This window comes from Oncorhynchus keta, chromosome 4 (assembly GCF_023373465.1).
Source record: "Oncorhynchus keta strain PuntledgeMale-10-30-2019 chromosome 4, Oket_V2, whole genome shotgun sequence".
Classification (NCBI taxonomy): Eukaryota; Metazoa; Chordata; class Actinopteri; order Salmoniformes; family Salmonidae; genus Oncorhynchus; species Oncorhynchus keta.
In genome coordinates, this window is record NC_068424.1 from 20,864,457 (window position 1) to 20,889,022 (window position 24,566).

General features: G+C 40.7%; 1 protein-coding gene and 18 non-coding genes across 19 annotated transcripts in view; all 19 read left to right on the forward strand.

Annotated features, from left to right (window-relative positions):
* Positions 1 to 24,566, forward strand: part of LOC118382633 (dynein axonemal heavy chain 5) — a 150,217-nt gene that overhangs the window by 63,434 nt on the left and 62,217 nt on the right.
* Positions 7,217 to 7,288, forward strand: trnah-gug (transfer RNA histidin (anticodon GUG)). The gene has a single exon. It is a non-coding gene; the product is annotated as a tRNA-His (tRNA).
* On the forward strand, positions 8,505 to 8,576 carry trnah-gug (transfer RNA histidin (anticodon GUG)). Its single transcript has one exon. It is a non-coding gene; the product is annotated as a tRNA-His (tRNA).
* trnah-gug (transfer RNA histidin (anticodon GUG)) lies at positions 9,792 to 9,863 on the forward strand. The gene has a single exon. It is a non-coding gene; the product is annotated as a tRNA-His (tRNA).
* trnah-gug (transfer RNA histidin (anticodon GUG)) lies at positions 11,077 to 11,148 on the forward strand. Its single transcript has one exon. It is a non-coding gene; the product is annotated as a tRNA-His (tRNA).
* trnah-gug (transfer RNA histidin (anticodon GUG)) lies at positions 12,360 to 12,431 on the forward strand. The gene has a single exon. It is a non-coding gene; the product is annotated as a tRNA-His (tRNA).
* trnat-cgu (transfer RNA threonine (anticodon CGU)) lies at positions 13,289 to 13,362 on the forward strand. The gene has a single exon. It is a non-coding gene; the product is annotated as a tRNA-Thr (tRNA).
* Positions 13,647 to 13,718, forward strand: trnah-gug (transfer RNA histidin (anticodon GUG)). The gene has a single exon. It is a non-coding gene; the product is annotated as a tRNA-His (tRNA).
* trnah-gug (transfer RNA histidin (anticodon GUG)) lies at positions 14,932 to 15,003 on the forward strand. The gene has a single exon. It is a non-coding gene; the product is annotated as a tRNA-His (tRNA).
* On the forward strand, positions 16,216 to 16,287 carry trnah-gug (transfer RNA histidin (anticodon GUG)). The gene has a single exon. It is a non-coding gene; the product is annotated as a tRNA-His (tRNA).
* On the forward strand, positions 17,141 to 17,214 carry trnat-agu (transfer RNA threonine (anticodon AGU)). The gene has a single exon. It is a non-coding gene; the product is annotated as a tRNA-Thr (tRNA).
* Positions 17,498 to 17,569, forward strand: trnah-gug (transfer RNA histidin (anticodon GUG)). Its single transcript has one exon. It is a non-coding gene; the product is annotated as a tRNA-His (tRNA).
* Positions 18,435 to 18,508, forward strand: trnat-agu (transfer RNA threonine (anticodon AGU)). The gene has a single exon. It is a non-coding gene; the product is annotated as a tRNA-Thr (tRNA).
* On the forward strand, positions 18,792 to 18,863 carry trnah-gug (transfer RNA histidin (anticodon GUG)). Its single transcript has one exon. It is a non-coding gene; the product is annotated as a tRNA-His (tRNA).
* On the forward strand, positions 19,721 to 19,794 carry trnat-agu (transfer RNA threonine (anticodon AGU)). Its single transcript has one exon. It is a non-coding gene; the product is annotated as a tRNA-Thr (tRNA).
* trnah-gug (transfer RNA histidin (anticodon GUG)) lies at positions 20,078 to 20,149 on the forward strand. The gene has a single exon. It is a non-coding gene; the product is annotated as a tRNA-His (tRNA).
* trnat-agu (transfer RNA threonine (anticodon AGU)) lies at positions 21,007 to 21,080 on the forward strand. The gene has a single exon. It is a non-coding gene; the product is annotated as a tRNA-Thr (tRNA).
* trnah-gug (transfer RNA histidin (anticodon GUG)) lies at positions 21,364 to 21,435 on the forward strand. The gene has a single exon. It is a non-coding gene; the product is annotated as a tRNA-His (tRNA).
* On the forward strand, positions 22,298 to 22,371 carry trnat-agu (transfer RNA threonine (anticodon AGU)). Its single transcript has one exon. It is a non-coding gene; the product is annotated as a tRNA-Thr (tRNA).

Below are 24,566 nucleotides of genomic sequence, written 5' to 3' on the forward strand. Positions count from 1 at the left end.
TAGAGCCTGTCAGATCATATACTGGGCAGCTGGCGTAGGTATGATACCAGGTGGATAATAGAGCCTGTCAGATCATATACTGGCTAACTGGCAGTAGGTATATGATACCAGGTGGATAATATAGCCTGTCAGATCATATACTGGCTAACTGGCAGTAGGTATGATACCAGGTGGATAATAGAGCCTGTCAGATCATATACTGGCTAACTGGCAGTAGGTATGATACCAGGTGGATAATATAGCCTGTCAGATCATATACTGGCTAACTGGCAGTAGGTATGATACCAGGTGGATAATATAGCCTGTCAGATCATATACTGGCTAACTGGCAGTAGGTATGATACCAGGTGGATAATATGAGCCTGTCAGATCATATACTGGCTAACTGGCAGTAGGTATGATACCAGGTGGATAATATAGCCTGTCAGATCATATACTGGCTAACTGGCAGTAGGTATGATACCAGGTGGATAATAGAGCCTGTCAGATCATATACGTGGCAGTCGGTATGATACCAGGTGGATCATATAGCCTGTCAGATCATATACTGGCTAACTGGCAGTAGGTATGATACCAGGTGGATAATAGAGCCTGTCAGATCATATACTGGCAGTCAGGTATGATACCAGGTGGATAATAGAGCCTGTCAGATCATATACTGGCTAACTGGCAGTAGGTATGATAATAGGTAGATAATATAGCCTGTCAGATCATATACTGGCTAACTGGCAGTAGGTATGATACCAGGTGGATAATATAGCCTGTCAGATCATATACTGGATAACTGCCAGTAGGTATGATACCAGGTGGATAATATAGCCTGTCAGATCATATACTGGCTAACTGGCAGTAGGTATGATACCAGGTGGATAATATAGCCTGTCAGATCATATACTGGCTAACTGGCAGTAGGTATGATACCAGGTGGATAATAGAGCCTGTCAGATCATATACTGGCTAACTGGCAGTAGGTATGATACCAGGTGGATAATATAGCCTGTCAGACTCATATACTGGCTAACTGGCAGTAGGTATGATAATTAGTGATAATAGGCAGCCTGTCAGATCATATACTGGCTAACTGGCAGTAGGTATGATACGAGGTGGATAATAGCACCTGTCAGATCATATACTGGCTAACTGGCAGAGAGTTGGCGATACCAGGTGGATCATAGGCCTGTCAGATCATATACTGGCTAACTGGCAGTAGGTATGATACCAGGTGGATAATAGAGCCTGTCAGATCACATACTGGCTAACTGGCAGTAGGTATGATACCATGTGGATAATAGAGCCTGTCAGATCATATACTGGCTAACTGCTAGTAGGTATGATACCAGGTGGATGGGCCAGAGCCTGTCAGATCATAGCATTATGAATTTACAGTAGGTATGATACCAGGTGGATAGCCTGCCAGATCATATACTGGCTAACTGGCAGTAGGTATGATACCAGGTGGATAATATAGCCTGTCAGATCATATACTGGCCAACTGGCAGTAGGTATGATACCAGGTGGTATAATAGCACCTGTCAGATCATATACTGGCTAACTGGCAGTAGGTATGATACCAGGTGGATCATATAGCCTGTCAGATCATATACTGGCTAACTGGCAGTAGGTATGATACCAGGTGGATCATATAGCCTGTCAGATCATATACAGGCTAACTGGCAGTAGGTATGATACCAGGTGGATCATACAGCCTGTCAGATCATATACTGGCTAACTGGCAGTAGGTATGATACCAGGTGGATAATATAGCCTGGGTCAGATAATATACTGGCTAACTGGCAGTAGGTATGATACCAGGTGGATAATAGAGCCTGTCAGATCGTATACTGGCTAACTGGCAGTAGGTATGATACCAGGTGGATAATATAGCCTGTCAGATAATATACTGGCTAACTGGCAGTAGGTATGATACCAGGTGGATAATAGAGCCTGTCAGATCGTATACTGGCTAACTGGCAGTAGGTATGATACCAGGTGGATAGAGCCTGTCAGATCATATACTGGCTAACTGGCAGTAGGTATGATAATAGGTATATAATATAGCCTGTCAGATCATATACTGGCTAACTGGCAGTAGGTATGATACCAGGTGGATAATAGAGCCTGTCAGATCATATACGGGCAGTCGGTATGATACCAGGTGGATAATATAGCCTGTCAGATCATATACTGGCTAACTGGCAGTAGGTATGATACCAGGTGGATCATATAGCCTGGTCAGATCATATACTGGCTAACTGGGCAGGAGGTATGATACCAGGTGGATAATAGAGCCTGTCAGATCATATACTGGCTAACTGGCAGTAGGTATGATACCAGGTGGATAATAGAGCCTGTCAGATCATATACTGGCTAACTGGCAGTAGGTATGATACCAGGTGGATAATATAGCCTGTCAGATCATATACTGGCTAACTGGCAGTAGGTATGATACCAGGTGGATAATAGCACCTGTCAGATCATATACTGGCTAACTGGCAGTAGAGTTATGATACCAGGTGGGATCATATAGCCTGTCAGATCATATACAGGCTAACTGGCAGTAGGTATGATACCAGGTGGATCATACAGCCTGTCAGATCATATACTGGCTAATGGCAGTAGGTATGATACCAGGTGGATAATATAGCCTGTCAGATAATATACTGGCTAACTGGCAGTAGGTATGATACCAGGTGGATAATAGAGCCTGTCAGATCGTATACTGGCTAACTGGCAGTAGGTATGATACCAGGTGGATAATATAGCCTGTCAGATAATATACTGGCTAACTGGCAGTAGGTATGATACCAGGTGGATAATAGAGCCTGTCAGATCGTATACTGGCTAACTGGCAGTAGGTATGATACCAGGTGGATAATAGAGCCTGTCAGATCATATACTGGCTAACTGGCAGTAGGTATGATAATAGGTATATAATATAGCCTGTCAGATCATATACTGGCTAACTGGCAGTAGGTATGATACCAGGTGGATAATAGAGCCCGTCAGATCATACGGGCAGTCGGTATGATACCAGGTGGATAATATAGCCTGTCAGATCATATACTGGCTAACTGGCAGTAGGTATGATACCAGGTGGATCATATAGCCTGTCAGATCATATACTGGCTAACTGGCAGTAGGTATGATACCAGGTGGATAATATAGCCTGTCAGATCATATACTGGCTAACTGGCAGTAGGTATGATACCAGGTGGATAATATAGCCTGTCAGATCATATACTGCAGGGGTGTCAAAGTCAAATGGACGGAGGGCCAAATAAAAAATTTAGCTACAAGCCGAGGCCGGACTGTTCGAATGTTCAAAGTCAAATGCCAAATAAAAAATTTTACAAGCCGAGGGCCGGATCGAATGTTCAAAAATTTTTAAATGACGATATAGTCTAGTGTGAACCTACTGAAAACCTAACAAATATATTCCAATATGATCAGATAAATAAAGCAATATTTTCTTATGGCTCTGTCAGTAATCTTTAATTTTCAACAGACACAAAAGACACATTTCCTTTATATAAAAATCCCCATAACATGAACATTAAATGAAAGAAACCGGTATTCAAGGCACCATCAGTAGCCTATATTTTCTATTTTAGCAAAAGTGGGCTAAATTTACTTCAAAGAAAAAACAATAATAGCAATTTTCTATCATCCACTCAACTGAAATATTTTTAAAATATAATTGGATTGAAATACAATAAAATAAAGTGCAAAATCTATTAATCAAAAACAACACTTTGTTTAAGGAGAAGTAACATGCAGTGAAAACAAATATTAAACTTTAACTTTTAAACTTGAACTGAGTAAAAACTCTAAATATGTGATTGCACAGTAATGTTCACTTGTTTGAGGTTGAGGGTGATACTTGGTGGTGTCCCATCTTTTCCACAAGTTCATCAATGTTCGGGGTAAGGCTCTGAGCTGAGGAAATCCTCAGAATTGAGTGGAGGTGTTCAGCAGTAAGTCGACTTCTGTGTGATGTTTTGTTCAAGTTCATCAAAGAAAACAGTTGTTCACACAGGTATGTGCTGCCAAACATAGACAACGTTTGAGCAGCCTGGATGCGCAGCTGGGGCATTGTGTCGGGGAGGAAACGGGCGAACTCCGCAGCACCCACTGCCGCATATTTTGCCCTCAGTGCATCATTGCATTGAGGTCAATCAACTCCATTTGGAGGTTTGGTGGTGAGCTTTCCACGTCAACAGCAAATGGGTTACCGAGCAGTTCCAACCTGCTTTTTGTGCTTCAAAGTCAGCAAATCGGCGTCGAAAGTCAGCGGCAAGCATACCTATTTTATCAGCCAACTGTGCGCTCGGGAACGCACTGGTAGAGAGCTTCTCTTTCATGGTCTGGCAGCTGGGAAAGTGGCTCAAATTTTCTTTCCGCATCTGCGTCTCCCACAGAGTCAGTTTGGTTTTAAATGCCTTCACTGTACTGTACATATCAGAGATGACACGATCCCGACCCTGCAGCTGCAAGTTCATTGCATTCAGATGACTCGTAATGTCACACAGAAAAGCCATTTCACACAGAAACATTTCGTCTCGGAGTTGTGTTGTGTCTTTCCCTTTGCTGTCCAAGAACAGACAAATCTCCTCACGAAGCTCGAAACATCTTTGAAGCACCTTTCCCTGGCTTAGCCATCGCACCTCTGTGTGATAAGGCAAATCACCATGCTCCGTTTCTAACTCCGTCAGAAATGCCTTGAACTGGCGGTGATTCAAACCTTTGGCTCTGATAAAGTTAACTGTGCGCGTGATGATGCTCATTACATGCTCCATTTTCAAGGCTTTACCGCACAACGCTTCCTGGTGTATGATACAATGATAAGCTGTCAGCTCACCTGTCGCGTTTTCCTCTTGCATCTTTTCCCGTATCTTCGCCACCAGTCCGCTCCTGTGTCCACACATCGCAGGTGCTCCGTCGGTTGTCAAACCCACGAGTTTTTCCCAAGGCAGCTCCATCTCATTTACACATCTTGACACCTCTTCATACAAATCATGCCCCGTAGTTGTGCCATGCATAGGACGTAAAGCCAAAAACTCCTCTGTCACGCTTAGGCTGGAGTCCACTCCGCGGATGAAAATTGACAACTGGGCAATGTCAGAAATGTCGGTGCTCTCATCCACAGCCAAGGAATATGCAATGAAATCTTTTCCCTTTTTCACAAGCTGCTCTTTTAGATTGATGGACAACTGGTCTACTCTCTCGGCAATGGTGTTTCTGCTCAGACTCACATTTAAAAAGAGTTGCCTTTTTTCTGGGCAAACTTCGTCACAAACTTTAATCATGCAGTTTTTGATGAAATCCCCCTCCGTAAATGGCCGGGCTGATTTAGCGATCTCTTCTGCCAAAATAAAACTGGCCTTGACAGCAGCCTGGCCTTGTGATTTGGCTTTTTTGAACAGAGCCTGTCGAGATTTGAGGCCTCGTTTTAATTCCTCTGCCTTTTGTAGCCTTTGTTCCATGTCCATATTCTTGTTTTTGTCCACGTGTTTCGTTTCATAATGTCGTCTCAGATTATACTCTTTCAGTACCGCCACACTTTCTCCACACAGAAGACACACAGGTTTTCCAGCTACCTCCGTGAACAAATACTCCGACTCCCACCTTGTTTGAAACCCCGGTTCTCAGTGTCCACCTTCCGTTTTGCCATTTTTGATGGGTATCTGAAAGTTAATTTTACTGTGATGCTGACAACTGCTGTGCCAATAAATATTGAAATGAAGCAGCCTACTGCTCGGTGCGTCACCGTTGCATTGTGGGAAATGTAGTATTGGTGCGTGTAAAAGATCTGCGGGCTGCCGGCTTGCTGCGGTCTGCGGGCCGGTTCTAATAATAAATCAAGATCATCCCAGGGGCCGTAAAAAACCTTCTCGCGGGCCGGATGTGGCCCGCGGGCCTTGACTCTGACATATGTGGTATAGTGGTTAGTACTCTGCGTTGTGGTCGCAGCAACCCCGGTTCGAATACGGGTCACGGCACTGCAATGTAATTTTAGAAGTTTTTTTTTTTAACGAGTTAAGACTTACTATGCTGTTTCAGACGTTTTTACAATTTTTAAGCTCGAGAGCCAAATGAGAAATGCAGTGTCCTCGAACGACCAACATTATGAAGAAATAGTGTATGATTCTGAATGTTTACTCATATCTCGTGACCCACCTATGACATGTTAATAACCGCTTTGGCTCCCAAATCATAGTTTAAGAATCCATGTCAGAGGTTCTTGAGTTTATTCATCTCGAGACCCAAATGAAAAATGTACTGTCCTCGAATGACCATAATTAAGAAGAAATAGTATGTGATTACAATTGATTACTGATATCTCACTACCCACCTCTCACCAGTGTTGCCGACTTAGCGACTTTGTCGCTATATTTAGTGAGTATTCAGAAAAAAGACAAGACTTGACAGAAGAAAGTTCAATTTTAGTTCTAAACATACTTAGGGTGTTTTTTACTCACTTTTTTGTCTCTCCCGCGACGTTATTCCTCTCTCCTACAGCGTCAATCACAATTACATCCACTTGGCCAATTATGAAAATTATGTGATGACGTCATTTAGCGACTTATAGCTACTTTTAGGACCACCAATAGCTACTTTCCTTAGTGAGGATTTGGCAACACTACCTCTCACATGCTCAGGCCCACTTTGCGTCCCGAAACGTAGCTTAAGAAACCCTGTTGCTAGACAATTGAAGTTGTCTGTATTGTTTCCAATATTAGTAAAAGACATCTCTTTTGTGATGCGATTTTGCTACACAGAGATGTGGGTTAAATTAATGAGACTGGTTTGATTCAAATAGGTGTGGGTGTTCACATCTGCAACATATATGACTTTTATGGGTGCTGTGGCTTAGTTGGTTAAAGTGCCTGTCTAGTAAACAGGAGATCCTGAGTTCAAATCTCAGCAGTACCTTTTATTGTTCACATTGGTGGAGAAGGTCAGAGGGGAGGGCACTCAGGTTTTCTCACCAATGGGTTTAGAGAATTAGAGATGACGTGAGGAGGATGCAATTGAGATATTCCAATGTCACGGAAAAAGGGCACTTTTCGAATGAGAAAAAACCTACCGACTGTGTAAAGCTCCACTGTTTCTTCAGTTTATTCATTATCGAGACCAAAATGAAAAGAGTTTAGCCAGCTTGTGCACATCACTTTCACAGCCTATGTAGGCTTTACAAAGCCAGCTCTTGAAGCCAGCCGTGATCGTATAGTGGTTAGTACTCTGCGTTGTGGTCGCAGCAACCCCGGTTCGAATCCGGGTCACGGCACTGCAATGTAATTTTAGAAGTTTTTTTTTTTTAACGAGTTAAGACTTACTATGCTGTTTCAGACGTTTTTACAATTTTTAAGCTCGAGAGCCAAATGAGAAATGCAGTGTCCTCGAACGACCAACATTATGAAGAAATAGTGTATGATTCTGAATGTTTACTCATATCTCGTGACCCACCTATGACATGTTAATAACCGCTTTGGCTCCCAAATCATAGTTTAAGAATCCATGTCAGAGGTTCTTGAGTTTATTCATCTCGAGACCCAAATGAAAAATGTACTGTCCTCGAATGACCATAATTAAGAAGAAATAGTATGTGATTACAATTGATTACTGATATCTCGCTACCCACCTCTCACCAGTGTTGCCAACTTAGCGACTTTGTCGCTATATTTAGTGAGTATTCAGAAAAAAGACAAGAATTGACAGAAGAAAGTTCAATTTTAGTTCTAAACATACTTAGGGTGTTTTTACTCACTTTTTGTCTCTCCGCGACGTTATTCCTCTCTCCTACAGCGTCAATCACAATTACATCCACTTGGCCAATTATGAAAATTATGTGATGACGTCATTTAGCGACTTCTAGCTACTTTTAGGACCACCAATAGCTACTTTCCTTAGTGAGGATTTGGCAACACTACCTCTCACATGCTCAGGCCCACTTTGCGTCCCGAAACGTAGCTTAAGAAACCCTGTTGCTAGACAATTGAAGTTGTCTGTATTGTTTCCAATATTAGTAAAAGACATCTCTTTTGTGATGCGATTTTGCTACACAGAGATGTGGGTTAAATTAATGAGACTGGTTTGATTCAAATAGGTGTGGGTGTTCACATCTGCAACATATATGACTTTTATGGGTGCTGTGGCTTAGTTGGTTAAAGTGCCTGTCTAGTAAACAGGAGATCCTGAGTTCAAATCTCAGCAGTACCTTTTTATTGTTCACATTGGTGGAGAAGGTCAGAGGGGAGGGCACTCAGGTTTTCTCACCAATGGGTTTAGAGAATTAGAGATGACGTGAGGAGGATGCAATTGAGATATTCCAATGTCACGGAAAAAGGGCACTTTTCGAATGAGAAAAAACCTACCGACTGTGTAAAGCTCCACTGTTTCTTCAGTTTATTCATTATCGAGACCAAAATGAAAAGAGTTTAGCCAGCTTGTGCACATCACTTTCACAGCCTATGTAGGCTTTACAAAGCCAGCTCTTGAAGCCAGCCGTGATCGTATAGTGGTTAGTACTCTGCGTTGTGGTCGCAGCAACCCCGGTTCGAATCCGGGTCACGGCACTGCAATGTAATTTTAGAAGTTTTTTTTTAACGAGTTAAGACTTACTATGCTGTTTCAGACGTTTTTACAATTTTTAAGCTCGAGAGCCAAATGAGAAATGCAGTGTCCTCGAACGACCAACATTATGAAGAAATAGTGTATGATTCTGAATGTTTACTCATATCTCGTGACCCACCTATGACATGTTAATAACCGCTTTGGCTCCCAAATCATAGTTTAAGAATCCATGTCAGAGGTTCTTGAGTTTATTCATCTCGAGACCCAAATGGAAAATGTACTGTCCTCGAATGACCATAATTAAGAAGAAATAGTATGTGATTACAATTGATTACTGATATCTCGCTACCCACCTCTCACCAGTGTTGCCAACTTAGCGACTTTGTCGCTATATTTAGTGAGTATTCAGAAAAAAGACAAGACTCGACAGAAGAAAGTTCAATTTTAGTTCTAAACATACTTAGGGTGTTTTTTACTCACTTTTTTGTCTCTCCCGCAACGTTATTCCTCTCTCCTACAGCGTCAATCACAATTACATCCACTTGGCCTATTCTGAAAATTATGTGATGACGTCATTTAGCGACTTATAGCTACTTTTAGGACCACCAATAGCTACTTTCCTTAGTGAGGATTTGGCAACACTACCTCTCACATGCTCAGGCCCACTTTGCGTCCCGAAACGTAGCTTAAGAAACCCTGTTGCTAGACAATTGAAGTTGTCTGTATTGTTTCCAATATTAGTAAAAGACATCTCTTTTGTGATGCGATTTTGCTACACAGAGATGTGGGTTAAATTAATGACACTGGTTTGATTCAAATAGGTGTGGGTGTTCACATCTGCAACATATATGACTTTTATGGGTGCTGTGGCTTAGTTGGTTAAAGTGCCTGTCTAGTAAACAGGAGATCCTGAGTTCAAATCTCAGCAGTACCTTTTATTGTTCACATTGGTGGAGAAGGTCAGAGGGGAGGGCACTCAGGTTTTCTCACCAATGGGTTTAGAGAATTAGAGATGACGTGAGGAGGATGCAATTGAGATATTCCAATGTCACGGAAAAAGGGCACTTTTCGAATGAGAAAAAACCTACCGACTGTGTAAAGCTCCACTGTTTCTTCAGTTTATTCATTATCGAGACCAAAATGAAAAGAGTTTAGCCAGCTTGTGCACATCACTTTCACAGCCTATGTAGGCTTTACAAAGCCAGCTCTTGAAGCCAGCCGTGATCGTATAGTGGTTAGTACTCTGCGTTGTGGTCGCAGCAACCCCGGTTCGAATCCGGGTCACGGCACTGCAATGTAATTTTAGAAGTTTTTTTTTAACGAGTTAAGACTTACTATGCTGTTTCAGACGTTTTTACAATTTTTAAGCTCGAGAGCCAAATGAGAAATGCAGTGTCCTCGAACGACCAACATTATGAAGAAATAGTGTATGATTCTGAATGTTTACTCATATCTCGTGACCCACCTATGACATGTTAATAACCGCTTTGGCTCCCAAATCATAGTTTAAGAATCCATGTCAGAGGTTCTTGAGTTTATTCATCTCGAGACCCAAATGAAAAATGTACTGTCCTCGAATGACCATAATTAAGAAGAAATAGTATGTGATTACAATTGATTACTGATATCTCGCTACCCACCTCTCACCAGTGTTGCCAACTTAGCGACTTTGTCGCTATATTTAGTGAGTATTCAGAAAAAGACAAGAATTGACAGAAGAAAGTTCAATTTTAGTTCTAAACATACTTAGGGTGTTTTTACTCACTTTTTGTCTCTCCCGCGACGTTATTCCTCTCTCCTACAGCGTCAATCACAATTACATCCACTTGGCCAATTATGAAAATTATGTGATGACGTCATTTAGCGACTTCTAGCTACTTTTAGGACCACCAATAGCTACTTTCCTTAGTGAGGATTTGGCAACACTACCTCTCACATGCTCAGGCCCACTTTGCGTCCCGAAACGTAGCTTAAGAAACCCTGTTGCTAGACAATTGAAGTTGTCTGTATTGTTTCCAATATTAGTAAAAGACATCTCTTTTGTGATGCGATTTTGCTACACAGAGATGTGGGTTAAATTAATGAGACTGGTTTGATTCAAATAGGTGTGGGTGTTCACATCTGCAACATATATGACTTTTATGGGTGCTGTGGCTTAGTTGGTTAAAGTGCCTGTCTAGTAAACAGGAGATCCTGAGTTCAAATCTCAGCAGTACCTTTTATTGTTCACATTGGTGGAGAAGGTCAGAGGGGAGGGCACTCAGGTTTTCTCACCAATGGGTTTAGAGAATTAGAGATGACGTGAGGAGGATGCAATTGAGATATTCCAATGTCACGGAAAAAGGGCACTTTTCGAATGAGAAAAAAACCTACCGACTGTGTAAAGCTCCACTGTTTCTTCAGTTTATTCATTATCGAGACCAAAATGAAAAGAGTTTAGCCAGCTTGTGCACATCACTTTCACAGCCTATGTAGGCTTTACAAAGCCAGCTCTTGAAGCCAGCCGTGATCGTATAGTGGTTAGTACTCTGCGTTGTGGTCGCAGCAACCCCGGTTCGAATCCGGGTCACGGCACTGCAATGTAATTTTAGAAGTTTTTTTTTAACGAGTTAAGACTTACTATGCTGTTTCAGACGTTTTTACAATTTTTAAGCTCGAGAGCCAAATGAGAAATGCAGTGTCCTCGAACGACCAACATTATGAAGAAATAGTGTATGATTCTGAATGTTTACTCATATCTCGTGACCCACCTATGACATGTTAATAACCGCTTTGGCTCCCAAATCATAGTTTAAGAATCCATGTCAGAGGTTCTTGAGTTTATTCATCTCGAGACCCAAATGAAAAATGTACTGTCCTCGAATGACCATAATTAAGAAGAAATAGTATGTGATTACAATTGATTACTGATATCTCGCTACCCACCTCTCACCAGTGTTGCCAACTTAGCGACTTTGTCGCTATATTTAGTGAGTATTCAGAAAAAGACAAGAATCGACAGAAGAAAGTTCAATTTTAGTTCTAAACATACTTAGGGTGTTTTTACTCACTTTTTGTCTCTCCGCGACGTTATTCCTCTCTCCTACAGCGTCAATCACAATTACATCCACTTGGCCAATTATGAAAATTATGTGATGACGTCATTTAGCGACTTATAGCTACTTTTAGGACCACCAATAGCTACTTTCCTTAGTGAGGATTTGGCAACACTACCTCTCACATGCTCAGGCCCACTTTGCGTCCCGAAACGTAGCTTAAGAAACCCTGTTGCTAGACAATTGAAGTTGTCTGTATTGTTTCCAATATTAGTAAAAGACATCTCTTTTGTGATGCGATTTTGCTACACAGAGATGTGGGTTAAATTAATGAGACTGGTTTGATTCAAATAGGTGTGGGTGTTCACATCTGCAACATATATGACTTTTATGGGTGCTGTGGCTTAGTTGGTTAAAGTGCCTGTCTAGTAAACAGGAGATCCTGAGTTCAAATCTCAGCAGTACCTTTTATTGTTCACATTGGTGGAGAAGGTCAGAGGGGAGGGCACTCAGGTTTTCTCACCAATGGGTTTAGAGAATTAGAGATGACGTGAGGAGGATGCAATTGAGATATTCCAATGTCACGGAAAAAGGGCACTTTTCGAATGAGAAAAAACCTACCGACTGTGTAAAGCTCCACTGTTTCTTCAGTTTATTCATTATCGAGACCAAAATGAAAAGAGTTTAGCCAGCTTGTGCACATCACTTTCACAGCCTATGTAGGCTTTACAAAGCCAGCTCTTGAAGCCAGCCGTGATCGTATAGTGGTTAGTACTCTGCGTTGTGGTCGCAGCAACCCCGGTTCGAATCCGGGTCACGGCACTGCAATGTAATTTTAGAAGTTTTTTTTTTAACGAGTTAAGACTTACTATGCTGTTTCAGACGTTTTTACAATTTTTAAGCTCGAGAGCCAAATGAGAAATGCAGTGTCCTCGAACGACCAACATTATGAAGAAATAGTGTATGATTCTGAATGTTTACTCATATCTCGTGACCCACCTATGACATGTTAATAACCGCTTTGGCTCCCAAATCATAGTTTAAGAATCCATGTCAGAGGTTCTTGAGTTTATTCATCTCGAGACCCAAATGAAAAATGTACTGTCCTCGAATGACCATAATTAAGAAGAAATAGTATGTGATTACAATTGATTACTGATATCTCGCTACCCACCTCTCACCAGTGTTGCCAACTTAGCGACTTTGTCGCTATATTTAGTGAGTATTCAGAAAAAAGACAAGAATCGACAGAAGAAAGTTCAATTTTAGTTCTAAACATACTTAGGGTGTTTTTACTCACTTTTTGTCTCTCCCGCGACGTTATTCCTCTCTCCTACAGCGTCAATCACAATTACATCCACTTGGCCAATTATGAAAATTATGTGATGACGTCATTTAGCGACTTATAGCTACTTTTAGGACCACCAATAGCTACTTTCCTTAGTGAGGATTTGGCAACACTACCTCTCACATGCTCAGGCCCACTTTGCGTCCCGAAACGTAGCTTAAGAAACCCTGTTGCTAGACAATTGAAGTTGTCTGTATTGTTTCCAATATTAGTAAAAGACATCTCTTTTGTGATGCGATTTTGCTACACAGAGATGTGGGTTAAATTAATGACACTGGTTTGATTCAAATAGGTGTGGGTGTTCACATCTGCAACATATATGACTTTTATGGGTGCTGTGGCTTAGTTGGTTAAAGTGCCTGTCTCGTAAACAGGAGATCCTGAGTTCAAATCTCAGCAGTACCTTTTTATTGTTCACATTGGTGGAGAAGGTCAGAGGGGAGGGCACTCAGGTTTTCTCACCAATGGGTTTAGAGAATTAGAGATGACGTGAGGAGGATGCAATTGAGATATTCCAATGTCACGGAAAAAGGGCACTTTTCGAATGAGAAAAAACCTACCGACTGTGTAAAGCTCCACTGTTTCTTCAGTTTATTCATTATCGAGACCAAAATGAAAAGAGTTTAGCCAGCTTGTGCACATCACTTTCACAGCCTATGTAGGCTTTACAAAGCCAGCTCTTGAAGCCAGCCGTGATCGTATAGTGGTTAGTACTCTGCGTTGTGGTCGCAGCAACCCCGGTTCGAATCCGGGTCACGGCACTGCAATGTAATTTTAGAAGTTTTTTTTTTAACGAGTTAAGACTTACTATGCTGTTTCAGACGTTTTTACAATTTTTAAGCTCGAGAGCCAAATGAGAAATGCAGTGTCCTCGAACGACCAACATTATGAAGAAATAGTGTATGATTCTGAATGTTTACTCATATCTCGTGACCCACCTATGACATGTTAATAACCGCTTTGGCTCCCAAATCATAGTTTAAGAATCCATGTCAGAGGTTCTTGAGTTTATTCATCTCGAGACCCAAATGAAAAATGTACTGTCCTCGAATGACCATAATTAAGAAGAAATAGTATGTGATTACAATTGATTACTGATATCTCGCTACCCACCTCTCACCAGTGTTGCCAACTTAGCGACTTTGTCGCTATATTTAGTGAGTATTCAGAAAAAAGACAAGAATCGACAGAAGAAAGTTCAATTTTAGTTCTAAACATACTTAGGGTGTTTTTACTCACTTTTGTCTCTCCGCGACGTTATTCCTCTCTCCTACAGCGTCAATCACAATTACATCCACTTGGCCAATTATGAAAATTATGTGATGACGTCATTTAGCGACTTCTAGCTACTTTTAGGACCACCAATAGCTACTTTCCTTAGTGAGGATTTGGCAACACTACCTCTCACATGCTCAGGCCCACTTTGCGTCCCGAAACGTAGCTTAAGAAACCCTGTTGCTAGACAATTGAAGTTGTCTGTATTGTTTCCAATATTAGTAAAAGACATCTCTTTTGTGATGCGATTTTGCTACACAGAGATGTGGGTTAAATTAATGAGACTGGTTTGATTCAAATAGGTGTGGGTGTTCACATCTGCAACATATATGACTTTTATGGGTGCTGTGGCTTAGTTGGTTAAAGTGCCTGTCTAGTAAACAGGAGATCCTGAGTTCAAATCTCAGCAGTACCTTTTTATTGTTCACATTGGTGGAGAAGGTCAGAGGGGAGGGCACTCAGGTTTTCTCACCAATGGGTTTAGAGAATTAGAGATGACGTGAGGAGGATGCAATTGAGATATTCCAATGTCACGGAAAAAGGGCACTTTTCGAATGAGAAAAAACCTACCGACTGTGTAAAGCTCCACTGTTTCTTCAGTTTATTCATTATCGAGACCAAAATGAAAAGAGTTTAGCCAGCTTGTGCACATCACTTTCACAGCCTATGTAGGCTTTACAAAGCCAGCTCTTGAAGCCAGCCGTGATCGTATAGTGGTTAGTACTCTGCGTTGTGGTCGCAGCAACCCCGGTTCGAATCCGGGTCACGGCACTGCAATGTAATTTTAGATTTTTTTTTTAACGAGTTAAGACTTACTATGCTGTTTCAGACGTTTTTACAATTTTTAAGCTCGAGAGCCAAATGAGAAATGCAGTGTCCTCGAACGACCAACATTATGAAGAAATAGTGTATGATTCTGAATGTTTACTCATATCTCGTGACCCACCTATGACATGTTAATAACCTCTTTGGCTCCCAAATCATAGTTTAAGAATCCATGTCAGAGGTTCTTGAGTTTATTCATCTCGAGACCCAAATGGAAAATGTACTGTCCTCGAATGACCATAATTAATAAGAAATAGTATGTGATTACAATTGATTACTGATATCTCGCTACCCACCTCTCACCAGTGTTGCCAACTTAGCGACTTTGTCGCTATATTTAGTGAGTATTCAGAAAAAAGACAAGAATCGACAGAAGAAAGTTCAATTTTAGTTCTAAACATACTTAGGGTGTTTTTACTCACTTTTTGTCTCTCCCGCGACGTTATTCCTCTCTCCTACAGCGTCAATCACAATTACATCCACTTGGCCAATTATGAAAATTATGTGATGACGTCATTTAGCGACTTATAGCTACTTTTAGGACCACCAATAGCTACTTTCCTTAGTGAGGATTTGGCAACACTACCTCTCACATGCTCAGGCCCACTTTGCGTCCCGAAACGTAGCTTAAGAAACCCTGTTGCTAGACAATTGAAGTTGTCTGTATTGTTTCCAATATTAGTAAAAGACATCTCTTTTGTGATGCGATTTTGCTACACAGAGATGTGGGTTAAATTAATGAGACTGGTTTGATTCAAATAGGTGTGGGTGTTCACATCTGCAACATATATGACTTTTATGGGTGCTGTGGCTTAGTTGGTTAAAGTGCCTGTCTAGTAAACAGGAGATCCTGAGTTCAAATCTCAGCAGTACCTTTTATTGTTCACATTGGTGGAGAAGGTCAGAGGGGAGGGCACTCAGGTTTTCTCACCAATGGGTTTAGAGAATTAGAGATGACGTGAGGAGGATGCAATTGAGATATTCCAATGTCACGGAAAAAGGGCACTTTTCGAATGAGAAAAAACCTACCGACTGTGTAAAGCTCCACTGTTTCTTCAGTTTATTCATTATCGAGACCAAAATGAAAAGAGTTTAGCCAGCTTGTGCACATCACTTTCACAGCCTATGTAGGCTTTACAAAGCCAGCTCTTGAAGCCAGCCGTGATCGTATAGTGGTTAGTACTCTGCGTTGTGGTCGCAGCAACCCCGGTTCGAATCCGGGTCACGGCACTGCAATGTAATTTTAGAAGTTTTTTTAACGAGTTAAGACTTACTATGCTGTTTCAGACGTTTTTACAATTTTTAAGCTCGAGAGCCAAATGAGAAATGCAGTGTCCTCGAACGACCAACATTATGAAGAAATAGTGTATGATTCTGAATGTTTACTCATATCTCGTGACCCACCTATGACATGTTAATAACCGCTTTGGCTCCCAAATCATAGTTTAAGAATCCATGTCAGAGGTTCTTGAGTTTATTCATCTCGAGACCCAAATGAAAAATGTACTGTCCTCGAATGACCATAATTAAGAAGAAATAGTATGTGATTACAATTGATTACTGATATCTCGCTACCCACCTCTCACCAGTGTTGCCAACTTAGCGACTTTGTCGCTATATTTAGTGAGTATTCAGAAAAAAGACAAGAATCGACAGAAGAAAGTTCAATTTTAGTTCTAAACATACTTAGGGTGTTTTTACTCACTTTTGTCTCTCCCGCGACGTTATTCCTCTCTCCTACAGCGTCAATCACAATTACATCCACTTGGCCTATTCTGAAAATTATGTGATGACGTCATTTAGCGACTTATAGCTACTTTTAGGACCACCAATAGCTACTTTCCTTAGTGAGGATTTGGCAACACTACCTCTCACATGCTCAGGCCCACTTTGCGTCCCGAAACGTAGCTTAAGAAACCCTGTTGCTAGACAATTGAAGTTGTCTGTATTGTTTCCAATATTAGTAAAAGACATCTCTTTTGTGATGCGATTTTGCTACACAGAGATGTGGGTTAAATTAATGAGACTGGTTTGATTCAAATAGGTGTGGGTGTTCACATCTGCAACATATATGACTTTTATGGGTGCTGTGGCTTAGTTGGTTAAAGTGCCTGTCTAGTAAACAGGAGATCCTGAGTTCAAATCTCAGCAGTACCTTTTTATTGTTCACATTGGTGGAGAAGGTCAGAGGGGAGGGCACTCAGGTTTTCTCACCAATGGGTTTAGAGAATTAGAGATGACGTGAGGAGGATGCAATTGAGATATTCCAATGTCACGGAAAAGGGCACTTTTCGAATGAGAAAAAACCTACCGACTGTGTAAAGCTCCACTGTTTCTTCAGTTTATTCATTATCGAGACCAAAATGAAAAGAGTTTAGCCAGCTTGTGCACATCACTTTCACAGCCTATGTAGGCTTTACAAAGCCAGCTCTTGAAGCCAGCCGTGATCGTATAGTGGTTAGTACTCTGCGTTGTGGTCGCAGCAACCCCGGTTCGAATCCGGGTCACGGCACTGCAATGTAATTTTAGAAGTTTTTTTTTTTTTTTTTTAACGAGTTAAGACTTACTATGCTGTTTCAGACGTTTTTACAATTTTAAGCTCGAGAGCCAAATGAGAAATGCAGTGTCCTCGAACGACCAACATTATGAAGAAATAGTGTATGATTCTGAATGTTTACTCATATCTCGTGACCCACCTATGACATGTTAATAACCGCTTTGGCTCCCAAATCATAGTTTAAGAATCCATGTCAGAGGTTCTTGAGTTTATTCATCTCGAGACCCAAATGAAAAATGTACTGTCCTCGAATGACCATAATTAAGAAGAAATAGTATGTGATTACAATTGATTACTGATATCTCGCTACCCACCTCTCACCAGTGTTGCCAACTTAGCGACTTTGTCGCTATATTTAGTGAGTATTCAGAAAAAAGACAAGAATCGACAGAAGAAAGTTCAATTTTAGTTCTAAACATACTTAGGGTGTTTTTTACTCACTTTTTGTCTCTCCCGCGACGTTATTCCTCTCTCCTACAGCGTCAATCACAATTACATCCACTTGGCCAATTATGAAAATTATGTGATGACGTCATTTAGCGACTTATAGCTACTTTTAGGACCACCAATAGCTACTTTCCTTAGTGAGGATTTGGCAACACTACCTCTCACATGCTCAGGCCCACTTTGCGTCCCGAAACGTAGCTTAAGAAACCCTGTTGCTAGACAATTGAAGTTGTCTGTATTGTTTCCAATATTAGTAAAAGACATCTCTTTTGTGATGCGATTTTGCTACACAGAGATGTGGGTTAAATTAATGAGACTGGTTTGATTCAAATAGGTGTGGGTGTTCACATCTGCAACATATATGACTTTTATGGGTGCTGTGGCTTAGTTGGTTAAAGTGCCTGTCTAGTAAACAGGAGATCCTGAGTTCAAATCTCAGCAGTACCTTTTATTGTTCACATTGGTGGAGAAGGTCAGAGGGGAGGGCACTCAGGTTTTCTCACCAATGGGTTTAGAGAATTAGAGATGACGTGAGGAGGATGCAATTGAGATATTCCAATGTCACGGAAAAAGGGCACTTTTCGAATGAGAAAAAACCTACCGACTGTGTAAAGCTCCACTGTTTCTTCAGTTTATTCATTATCGAGACCAAAATGAAAAGAGTTTAGCCAGCTTGTGCACATCACTTTCACAGCCTATGTAGGCTTTACAAAGCCAGCTCTTGAAGCCAGCCGTGATCGTATAGTGGTTAGTACTCTGCGTTGTGGTCGCAGCAACCCCGGTTCGAATCCGGGTCACGGCACTGCAATGTAATTTTAGAAGTTTTTTTTTTTAACGAGTTAAGACTTACTATGCTGTTTCAGACGTTTTTACAATTTTTAAGCTCGAGAGCCAAATGAGAAATGCAGTGTCCTCGAACGACCAACATTATGAAGAAATAGTGTATGATTCTGAATGTTTACTCATATCTCGTGACCCACCTATGACATGTTAATAACCGCTTTGGCTCCCAAATCATAGTTTAAGAATCCATGTCAGAGGTTCTTGAGTTTATTCATCTCGAGACCCAAATGAAAAATGTACTGTCCTCGAATGACCATAATTAAGAAGAAATAGTATGTGATTACAATTGATTACTGATATCTCGCTACCCACCTCTCACCAGTGTTGCCAACTTAGCGACTTTGTCGCTATATTTAGTGAGTATTCAGAAAAAGACAAGAATCGACAGAAGAAAGTTCAATTTTAGTTCTAAACATACTTAGGGTGTTTTTACTCACTTTTTGTCTCTCCCGCGACGTTATTCCTCTCTCCTACAGCGTCAATCACAATTACATCCACTTGGCCAATTATGAAAATTATGTGATGACGTCATTTAGCGACTTATAGCTACTTTTAGGACCACCAATAGCTACTTTCCTTAGTGAGGATTTGGCAACACTACCTCTCACATGCTCAGGCCCACTTTGCGTCCCGAAACGTAGCTTAAGAAACCCTGTTGCTAGACAATTGAAGTTGTCTGTATTGTTTCCAATATTAGTAAAAGACATCTCTTTTGTGATGCGATTTTGCTACACAGAGATGTGGGTTAAATTAATGAGACTGGTTTGATTCAAATAGGTGTGGGTGTTCACATCTGCAACATATATGACTTTTATGGGTGCTGTGGCTTAGTTGGTTAAAGTGCCTGTCTAGTAAACAGGAGATCCTGAGTTCAAATCTCAGCAGTACCTTTTATTGTTCACATTGGTGGAGAAGGTCAGAGGGGAGGGCACTCAGGTTTTCTCACCAATGGGTTTAGAGAATTAGAGATGACGTGAGGAGGATGCAATTGAGATATTCCAATGTCACGGAAAAAGGGCACTTTTCGAATGAGAAAAAACCTACCGACTGTGTAAAGCTCCACTGTTTCTTCAGTTTATTCATTATCGAGACCAAAATGAAAAGAGTTTAGCCAGCTTGTGCACATCACTTTCACAGCCTATGTAGGCTTTACAAAGCCAGCTCTTGAAGCCAGCCGTGATCGTATAGTGGTTAGTACTCTGCGTTGTGGTCGCAGCAACCCCGGTTCGAATCCGGGTCACGGCACTGCAATGTAATTTTAGAAGTTTTTTTTTAACGAGTTAAGACTTACTATGCTGTTTCAGACGTTTTTACAATTTTTAAGCTCGAGAGCCAAATGAGAAATGCAGTGTCCTCGAACGACCAACATTATGAAGAAATAGTGTATGATTCTGAATGTTTACTCATATCTCGTGACCCACCTATGACATGTTAATAACCGCTTTGGCTCCCAAATCATAGTTTAAGAATCCATGTCAGAGGTTCTTGAGTTTATTCATCTCGAGACCCAAATGAAAAATGTACTGTCCTCGAATGACCATAATTAAGAAGAAATAGTATGTGATTACAATTGATTACTGATATCTCGCTACCCACCTCTCACCAGTGTTGCCAACTTAGCGACTTTGTCGCTATATTTAGTGAGTATTCAGAAAAAAGACAAGAATCGACAGAAGAAAGTTCAATTTTAGTTCTAAACATACTTAGGGTGTTTTTTACTCACTTTTTGTCTCTCCCGCGACGTTATTCCTCTCTCCTACAGCGTCAATCACAATTACATCCACTTGGCCTATTCTGAAAATTATGTGATGACGTCATTTAGCGACTTATAGCTACTTTTAGGACCACCAATAGCTACTTTCCTTAGTGAGGATTTGGCAACACTACCTCTCACATGCTCAGGCCCACTTTGCGTCCCGAAACGTAGCTTAAGAAACCCTGTTGCTAGACAATTGAAGTTGTCTGTATTGTTTCCAATATTAGTAAAAGACATCTCTTTTGTGATGCGATTTTGCTACACAGAGATGTGGGTTAAATTAATGAGACTGGTTTGATTCAAATAGGTGTGGGTGTTCACATCTGCAACATATATGACTTTTATGGGTGCTGTGGCTTAGTTGGTTAAAGTGCCTGTCTAGTAAACAGGAGATCCTGAGTTCAAATCTCAGCAGTACCTTTTATTGTTCACATTGGTGGAGAAGGTCAGAGGGGAGGGCACTCAGGTTTTCTCACCAATGGGTTTAGAGAATTAGAGATGACGTGAGGAGGATGCAATTGAGATATTCCAATGTCACGGAAAAAGGGCACTTTTCGAATGAGAAAAAACCTACCGACTGTGTAAAGCTCCACTGTTTCTTCAGTTTATTCATTATCGAGACCAAAATGAAAAGAGTTTAGCCAGCTTGTGCACATCACTTTCACAGCCTATGTAGGCTTTACAAAGCCAGCTCTTGAAGCCAGCCGTGATCGTATAGTGGTTAGTACTCTGCGTTGTGGTCGCAGCAACCCCGGTTCGAATCCGGGTCACGGCACTGCAATGTAATTTTAGAAGTTTTTTTTTTTTTTAACGAGTTAAGACTTACTATGCTGTTTCAGACGTTTTTACAATTTTTAAGCTCGAGAGCCAAATGAGAAATGCAGTGTCCTCGAACGACCAACATTATGAAGAAATAGTGTATGATTCTGAATGTTTACTCATATCTCGTGACCCACCTATGACATGTTAATAACCGCTTTGGCTCCCAAATCATAGTTTAAGAATCCATGTCAGAGGTTCTTGAGTTTATTCATCTCGAGACCCAAATGAAAAATGTACTGTCCTCGAATGACCATAATTAAGAAGAAATAGTATGTGATTACAATTGATTACTGATATCTCGCTACCCACCTCTCACCAGTGTTGCCAACTTAGCGACTTTGTCGCTATATTTAGTGAGTATTCAGAAAAAAGACAAGAATCGACAGAAGAAAGTTCAATTTTAGTTCTAAACATACTTAGGGTGTTTTTTACTCACTTTTTGTCTCTCCCGCGACGTTATTCCTCTCTCCTACAGCGTCAATCACAATTACATCCACTTGGCCTATTCTGAAAATTATGTGATGACGTCATTTAGCGACTTATAGCTACTTTTAGGACCACCAATAGCTACTTTCCTTAGTGAGGATTTGGCAACACTACCTCTCACATGCTCAGGCCCACTTTGCGTCCCGAAACGTAGCTTAAGAAACCCTGTTGCTAGACAATTGAAGTTGTCTGTATTGTTTCCAATATTAGTAAAAGACATCTCTTTTGTGATGCGATTTTGCTACACAGAGATGTGGGTTAAATTAATGAGACTGGTTTGATTCAAATAGGTGTGGGTGTTCACATCTGCAACATATATGACTTTTATGGGTGCTGTGGCTTAGTTGGTTAAAGTGCCTGTCTAGTAAACAGGAGATCCTGAGTTCAAATCTCAGCAGTACCTTTTTATTGTTCACATTGGTGGAGAAGGTCAGAGGGGAGGGCACTCAGGTTTTCTCACCAATGGGTTTAGAGAATTAGAGATGACGTGAGGAGGATGCAATTGAGATATTCCAATGTCACGGAAAAAGGGCACTTTTCGAATGAGAAAAAAACCTACCGACTGTGTAAAGCTCCACTGTTTCTTCAGTTTATTCATTATCGAGACCAAAATGAAAAGAGTTTAGCCAGCTTGTGCACATCACTTTCACAGCCTATGTAGGCTTTACAAAGCCAGCTCTTGAAGCCAGCCGTGATCGTATAGTGGTTAGTCAAATGGACGTTGGAGGGCCAACCCCGGTTTAGCTACAAGCCGGGTCACGGACTGCAATGTAATTTTGAAGTTTTTTTTAAACGAGTTAAGACTTGAACTATGCTGTTGAAAACGTTTTAACAAATTATTCCAATATGATCAGATAAATGAGCAATATTTTCAGTGGCTCTGTCAGTAATCTTTAATTTTCAAAGAAAAATGATTCAATGTTTACTTTATATAAAAACCCACCTAACATGAACATTAAATGAAAGAAACCGGTATTGGCTCCATCAAGCCTATATTTTCTATTCCAGCAAAGGTTCTAAGTTTATTCAAAGAGAAAAAAATAAAAATTTTCTCATCCACTCGAATGAAATATTTTTAAAATAAATAGTATTGAATTACAATAAAATAACTGATAAAACCCATTAACCAAAAACAACACTTTGTTTATTTAGGAGTATTCAGTAAAATGACAAGAAAACAAAAGAAAGTTAACTTTTAGTTCTAAAAATACTAAATATGTGATTTTGTTCACTTGTTTGAGGTTGAGGGTGATACTTGGTGGTGTCCCATCTTTTCACAAGTTCATCAATGTTCGGGGTAAGGCTCTGAGCTGAGGAAATCCTCAGAATTGACGTCATTTGGAGTGTTCAGCAATAGCTACTTTCCTTAGTGATGTTTTGTTCACAGTTCTCTCAATGAAAACAGTTGCCCACACAGGTATGTGCTGCCAAACAAACCCGTTGCTAGAGCAGCCTGGAAGTTGTCTGTATTGTTTCCGGGAGTAAAAGACATCTCTTTTGTGATGCGATTTTGCCCTCACAGAGATTGCATTAAATTAATGAACTGGTTTGATTTGGTGTGAGCTTTCACATCGTCAACAGCAAATGACTTTTATGGGTGCAGTTCCAAGTTGGTTTTTGTGCCTGTCAAAGTCAGCAAATCCTGAGTTCAAATCTCAGCAGCATACCTATTTTATCAGCCAACTGTGCGTGGAGAAGGCACTGGTAGAGAGCTTCTCTTTCATGGTCTGGCAGCTGGGAAAGTGGCTCAAATTTTCTTTCCGCATCTGCGTCTCCCACAGAGTCAGTTTGGTTTTAAATGCCTTCACTGTACTGTACATATCAGAGATGACACGATCCCGACCCTGCAGCTGCAAGTTCATTGCATTCAGATGATTCCAATGTCACACAGAAAAGCCATTTCAATGAGAAAAAACATTTCGTCTCGGAGTCCACTGTTTCTTCAGTTTATTCATTTGCTGACCAAAATGAACAACAAGTTTAGCCAGCTTGTGCACAACATCTTTGAAGCCTTTCCCTAGGCTTTACAAAGCCATCTCTTGAAGCCTCTGTGATGATAGTGGCAAATCACCATGCTCCGTTTCTAACTCCGTCAGAAATGGGTCTTGAACTGCAATGTAATTTCAAACCTTTTTTTTGATAAAGTTAAGACTTACTATGCTGTTTCAGACGTTTTTACCATTTTTAAGCTCGAGAGCCAAATGAGAAATGCAGTGTCCTGATACAATGATAAGCTTCAGAAGAAATAGTGTATGATTCTGAATGTTTACTCATATCTTCGCCACCAGTCCGCTCCTGTGTCCACATCGCAGGTGCTCGCTTTGGCTCCCAAATCATAGTTTAAAATCCATTTCAGAGGTTCTCCATCTCATTTATTCATCTTGACACCCAAATGAAAAATGTACTGTCCTCGAATGACCATAATAGGACGTAAGAAATAGTATCTGATTACATTGATTACTGATAGTACCCACCTCTCACCAGTGTTGAAACTTGACAACTTTGGGCAATTCAGAAATGAGTATTCAGAAAAAAAGACAAGAATATGAAGAAAGTTCTTTTTTAGTTTAAACATAGCTGGTCTTTTTTATGGACAAC